Source organism: Petaurus breviceps, unplaced genomic scaffold (assembly GCF_028583685.1).
Source record: "Petaurus breviceps papuanus isolate PSGF00001 unplaced genomic scaffold, PetGlider_PUasm1.0 118, whole genome shotgun sequence".
Lineage (NCBI taxonomy): Eukaryota > Metazoa > Chordata > Mammalia > Diprotodontia > Petauridae > Petaurus > Petaurus breviceps.
This window is the reverse complement of record NW_027185616.1, coordinates 692437-699418: the sequence shown is the minus strand read 5'-3', so window position 1 is coordinate 699418 and position 6982 is coordinate 692437.

Genomic DNA, 6982 nt, shown 5'->3' with positions numbered 1-6982 from the left:
ATAGAATGTAAGCTCTTTGGGGATAGTGACTGTTCTTTTTTTCTGTATAATCATTACCTAGTACAATGTTTGTCCATATAGCAGGTGCTTCACAAATACTTGTGAAAGAATTAAGTCTTGCACACACTTCCAAGTCACTGCCGTGGTTGACAGTGGACTTCTTATGCAGAGAGTCTCCTCCATTTGCTAACATTTAGATGGCCTCATTCTTCCATTTCTTAGAAAGGATTATAGTAAAAAGAAAATTTTAAATAGAAAGGATCATAGTAGTAGAGCTGGAAGGGGCCTCAGAGGTTAACTAGCCCTCCCATCTTTCAAAGATGAGAAAAAGTTGGGGGCAGCTAGGTGGTTCAGTGAATAGAACACCAGCCCTGGAGTCAGGAGGACCTGAGTTCAAATCCAGCCTCAGACACTTAACACAAAACCTAGCCATGTGACCTTGGGCAAGTCACTTAACCCCAATTGCCCCTCCAAAAGTAAAAAGAAAAGATGAGAAAAAGTGAGAGTCAGGAAGGGCACGTGCCTTGCCCATGGCCATGAAGGTAGTAAGCATGAGTGGTGGAATCTGCATCTCAGAGTGCAGAGCTTGTGCTGTATGCCCTTCCCACTGGAGCAGCTAGCACCCTGGATTTGAGTCAGCAGTGCCCTAACACTAGTAAAGGTCTAGGAATCAGGGGTGGGGAGCCTGTAGTCTCAAGGCCATATTTGGCCTTCTAGGTCCTTGGGTGCAGTATTTTTGACTAAGTTCAAGTTTTATGGAACAGAAGGTTAAGGGGATTTGTTCTATGAAATTTAGATTCAGCCAAAGGCTGCACTTGAAGACCTAGAAGTCCACATGAGGCCTCAAGACAGCAGATTCCTCAGCACTGGTTAGGTTGATCCCATCTAGGCCATGAGGATTAGAAACTGATAGTAATCACTTATTAGACTTCTCCCTAGTTTTCCTCCCAATACAGGAAATTCTCCATTATCTGTGTCAACAAAATTTTCAGATTGAAAAGGACATTGGAGTTAGAAGAGAACCATGTTGCCAACAAACCAAACTTTCAGATAATTCTCAAACCAATTCTGTTTAACTTTGGAATGCATCCCATGACTTTTCATTACAGATTTATCTTTTCAGTTCCATTCTACTCAAACTGTCAAAGTTAGCTTGCATTCCCTAAGCTTTCCCCAAAGTGAACACTGGGGAAAAGGCATTTCAGAACTTAAATATTTTCACTTATAAAATCTGATAAATAACAAATAGATAATTGAGACTAATTAATTCAGAATCCACTTCCTTCTTCTTGGTCGTGGATTGCTACCAGAGGCGATCATCTGCTCAGTTCCAAATGCTTGCTTGACTTGGTCAATTCCAACTTCAATATTCCAACCACTGTTCAAGGTTCCCTTGGGAAGAAGCAAGCACTCACAACTTCCTATCTCCCTGGGGCTCCTAGAGTCTATTCTCGCTTAAATGTGAAAAGAATGGAACAACAGAAGAGGTGCTTGCTGTGGAGTCAAAGTTGTTGTTCAATCATTTCCAGTCACATCCAACTTTTAGTGACCTCATTTGGGGTCCTCTTGGCAGAGATACTGAAATGGTTTGTCATTTCCATCTCCAGGTCATTTTATAGATGAAGAACTAAGACAAATAGGTTTAAGGGACTTGCCCAGAATCACACATCTAGTAAGTTTTTGAGGCCACATTTGAACTCAGGAAAATGAGTCCTCCTGATTCCAAACCCAGTACTCTATCCACTGTGCCACCTGGGTATCTGGAGTCAATGGACCAGGGTTCAAATCCCAATTCTAAGGTCTAATACTTGTATGACTTGTCTAATACCTGTATGACATTGGACAAGTTACTTGATCTCCTTAGGCTTCAGTTTACTCATCAATAAAATGAATGTCAAAGTAAATGGCCCCTGATTTTCCTTCCAAATCAAGATCTATGATGCTATAACAATGTGCTTAGAGATCTCTTACCTCAATCTGAGGCTTTAGGACCTTTCTGAGTCTGATGAAGAATTATCCAACAGCAAATACCACCTCTAAACATCAACATGCAACAATTCATTTAACAAGCAACAGGTCAGTTTGATCTAGTTAGGGAAATAGAGAAATGTTTGCCACTGGTTAGTGACTCACAGTTGGATGAGAACTGTTACCAACAGAAACATTCAAGACCCTTCAGTATCAGTTTAGCACTCATAAATAAGTCAACAAAAAAATAATCCCTTGGCTATATGAGCGGAGATTTTGGTGGTCCCCAGGCCTTATGTTTCCCATTTATAAGATGAAGGATTTAGACAATGTAACCTCTAGAATCCCTTCCACCTCGCTTAGTCTGAGCCTATGAAATGTGATCTATCTTTGGCCAGAATACTATCCAGAGGCCTTGAAAATGCTTTGGAAAGGAAGTTGAGTGACCATAGCCAGGTTTGTTGGTTTGAAATTCATAGGGAGGAAAGCTTCCAGCTCAGACTCAGGTTGAGGTTCTAGGTTTAGATGTAGAACACATAGAAGCTTAGAACTGGAAGGGACCTTAGAGATTGTATAGATGATCTCAAATGCCTAGTCCTCTAGGTCACCTAAATGTTTCTAGATTTTCTGTCATGGAGCTCTTTGGGAGTCTAGTGAAGCCTATGGACCCTTTCTCAGATTCATGTTTTTAAATGCAAAAAAACACCAAAATGCATAGGACCACAAGGGAAACCATTTCAATCTAAGTTCAATGACTTTAGGTTAAGAAACCTTGATCTAGGTCAAGATGGCAGAGTAGAAACAAGACTTCCATGGGGCTACAGTTTCCACCTCCCCCGATTCATGTAAAAGGTGACTCCAAAGAAACTTTGGAGCTACAGAACCCACAAAATGACACAGAGAAGCTAACCTCCCTGAGGACAGCCTGGCAGACCTGCAGTAAGTGGCCAGCATAGTGCTCTGGGAGCTGACCCCAGCCCTGCAGGAGTCAGAGGTTTTAGCCCCAGGGCTGGCCTGAACAACCACCAGCTGGAGGGACTTCAGAGCACCAGCAGCTGTGGAAGTTTCCAAAAATATCAACACATAGATGTTAAGGACAAAGTGAGAGGTCAGTGCAGTGTGGACTTTGGGATCCAGTAGTTGGGAGTGCATTGGCTTTTGCCCCACGGCGATAAGCAGCTGAGGAGCCATGGCGCTGCAGTCACAACCTCCTGTGGCTGCTTCAGCTCCTGGCCTTCAGATTGTAGGGGGACCAAGCAACCAGTCTGAGGGCTAATTATTCTTGCTTTAACCTGCTTGGATCTGGATTGTGGTCTAGGGTGGAGGTCCTGGGCTGTGTGACAAGCTTGCCAGAGCATGTGGAGGCTTCAGCAAGGGCACCCAACTAATACCTTCAGCAGCTGAGAAAACCCCAGCATTTGGGACGAAGCTCCCCTGTCTGGTAGCAGAGTCCTACTGTGGCAAAAAGCCCAAAAGTCAAGTAATTGAGTGGCAGCATGAGCAAGCAAAGGAAGCAAAGCAAATAGAGGAATCCAATATTAGACTCCTATTTTGGGGACAAAAAGGATCAAAGCATGGAACAGGAAGAAGACAGTGAAGTCAGAACTCCTGTACCAAAAGCTTCAAAGAAAAACATGAGCTGGTTACAGGCCATAGAGGACCTTAAGAAGGATTTTGAAAACCAAATAAGAGAAGTGGAGGAAAAATTGGGAAGAGAAATGAGAACAATGCAAGAAAATTATGAAATGAGAGTCAACAACCTGACTGAAGAAAATAATACCTTAAAAAATAGACTAATTCAAATGGCAAAAGAGGCCCAAAAAGCCAATGAGGAAAAGAATGCCTTAAAAAGCCAAATTTGCCAGATGGAAACAGAATCTCAAAAGCTCACTAAAGAGAATAATTCCTTCAGAATTAGATTGGAGCAAATGGAAGCTAGTGACTTTATGAGAAATCAAGATACTATTAAACAGATCAAAACAAATGAAAGAGTATAAGGCAATGTGAAATATCTCACTGGAAAAACCACTAACCTGGAAAATAGATCCAGGAGAGATAATTTTAAAATTATTGGACTACCTGAAAGCCATGATCAAAGAAATAACCTAGAAATCATCCTTCAAGAAATTCTCAAGGAAAACTACCCTGATGTTTCAGAACCAGAGGTCAAAATAGAGGTTGAAAGAATCCACTGATCATCTCCTGAAAAAGATCCCCCCCCAAAAAAACTCCTAGGAATATTATAGCCAGGTCCCCAAACTCCCAGATCAGGGAGATAATATTACAAGCAGCCAGAAAGAAACAAATTGAATATGTGGAAACACAATCAGGCTAACACAGGATCTGGCAGCTTCTACATTGATGGATTGAAGGGCTTGGAATATGATATTCTGGAGGGCAAAGGAGCTGGGATTAAAACCAAGAATCACCTACCTGATGGGGGATGAGATCCCAATAAGTTCAGCAGGAATTATGATCTTATCTAAGACCAGAAAACCTGCAATATCGTCTGGAAAGAATTAAAGGTCTCAGGCTTAATTGGAGTGAGAGTTGTAGAAGTTTATTGTTATGCTTCCATGAGAAGCTGTTAAGAGTCCTTTAGGGGACCTGCAAGTGAGAGGGGTACATGCTTTTACCTTTAAAGGGTAGGGCTGCCATTGTCAGGGCTGACCAGAGGGGAGGGGCCTCAGTGCATAGACAAAGGTCAGAGCTGACCAAGGAACATGTGAATAGATAGTTTAGATAAGATTTGGGCCAGGCCCAAGGAGACAAAAGGCAAGGACAAAGGAGGGTGTGGGCCAGGCCGAAGAAGAAATGAAGAGATTAAGTAAGAACAAAAGGGGTCACAGGGTGTTGCCTAGGTGGAGTGTGGGATAGGGAGAAGGGGCAGAGCTCAAGAGTGGGAAAGGACAAATTGCAGTTACAACTTTACAGACTGGTTTTACAAGTTGGTTTGACCTAGATCCCAGGTACCCCATCATACCCGGCAAAACTGAGCATCATGTTTCAGGGGAAAATATGGTCATTCAGTGGAATAGAGGACTTTCAAGCATTCTTTTTTTTTAAAGCAATTGGGGCTAAGTAACTTGCTCAAGGTTACACAGCCAGTTATTTCTGGGTGTGGTGCTGAGTATCTGAGCCCAGATTCAATCTCCAGGTCATCCCAACACTGGAGCTGGTGCTCTTACTTGCTGTGCTACCTGGCCACCCTGACTTTCAAGCATTCTTGATGAAAAAAAAACAGAGTTGAATAGAAAATTGAACATTCACATACAAGAAGCAAGAGAAGCATGAGAAGGTAAACAGGGAAAAGAAATCATAAGGAACTTATCAAAGTTGAACCATTTATATTCCTGCATGGAAAAACAATAATTGTAACTGATGAAACTTTTGTCAGTATGAAAATAGTTGAAGGGAATAGAAATATATATATATATATATGTCTATATAGGAGGGTATATGAGCATATGAATACATATGTGAATTTGTGTACATATGTTTACAGGTATACATAGACAGAGGGCACAGGACCAATTTAATAGAAAGGGATGATACTTAAAAGGTGAAATTAAGAGGTGAGAGAGGAATATAATGAGAGGAGATAGGGAGAGACAGAATGGGATCTCATATAGAAGAGGCAAGGGAAAATGGTTACAATGGAAGGGAAGAACAGGAAGGCAAAAGGGAATGGGTCAACCTTATTCTCATTGAATTTGGGTTAGGGAGGGAATGACATACACACTAAATAGGGTATCTTATCCTACAGGAGAGTAGAGGGGTTGATGGAAGGGAGGGCAGGCTGTGGGGGAGAGAAGTTGGAAGCATCTACTTTTGAAAAAGGACAGGATCAAAGTAGAGAATAGAACAAGTGGAAGGTGGCATGGGAGGGAGGGAAGTATAATCAGTCTTTTACAATGTATCCACTATGGAAATGTTTTGCATAGCTACACTTGTACAACCTATACTGAATTGTTTATTTTCCTGATAAGGGTGGGTGTCAAGGGAGGAAGGGAATGAATCTGGAATTCAAAGTTTTAAAATCAAATGTTTAAATACATATATATATATATGTATATATATATATGTATATACTATTATTAATATTATTTTACATGTAACTGGCAAATAAGATATATAGGCACTGGGGCATAGAGATCCACCACCATGCCCTACTGGAAAGTCAAAGGGTGTATGGGAGAAGATATGGGAGAGAGCAGATTGGAGGAGGGGATATCCACTGGGATCGCTATTTTGGGGTGGTGGGTTGGGGGAAAACGGGGAGAAAATGTGTAACTCAAAATCTGGTGGAAATGAATGATGTAAACCAGAAATTAATAGAGCATTTGATTTGAAGAAAAAAGAAATTTTGATCTAGTCAAACTTCATTTTACAAAAGAGGAAACCAAGGCTAAATGAAGAAAGTGAGTTTGCCTAGGTCACACAGCTAGTGAATAGCCAATTTCCAGGACAATGACTATTATTCAGGTCACATTGCCTCTTGATTCATAATCATTCTTTACTGAATCGTATTGCATGTGAATTTTGTGCCCATGTGTGGAAGAAAAAGAAGCATTGCATCAGAGGAGAGCCATTAAAGCCTCAATCACACCTGAAGTCCAGCAGGGCTCCAACCAGCACCTGTTGATTTCTTTAAATGTCATCTGGTCTATACATGCACATCCATAAAAATACACAGGTATATATCCATGGACAGGCCCACATACTGGATTGCACACACAGAAACTCTGAGATTTTATTGAAATAAATTTCTTCTGGCAGGACTCTAATTCCAGTTCACTAGTTACTGAGCTGCCTGACTTACGAGATCATCAGACATTATGAAACAACATTCTGCCATCTACCCTTTACTTTTTAAATTTTCTAGAGCTTTCCCATCCCTCCTCTCCCTACCACTATCCCTGACACACCTGTTTCAGAGACAAATGAATGTTCACCTTATCACAGTCTATTGATCCAGTCAGGTTTCAGAAAAACAGTTCAGTGCAATATTTTT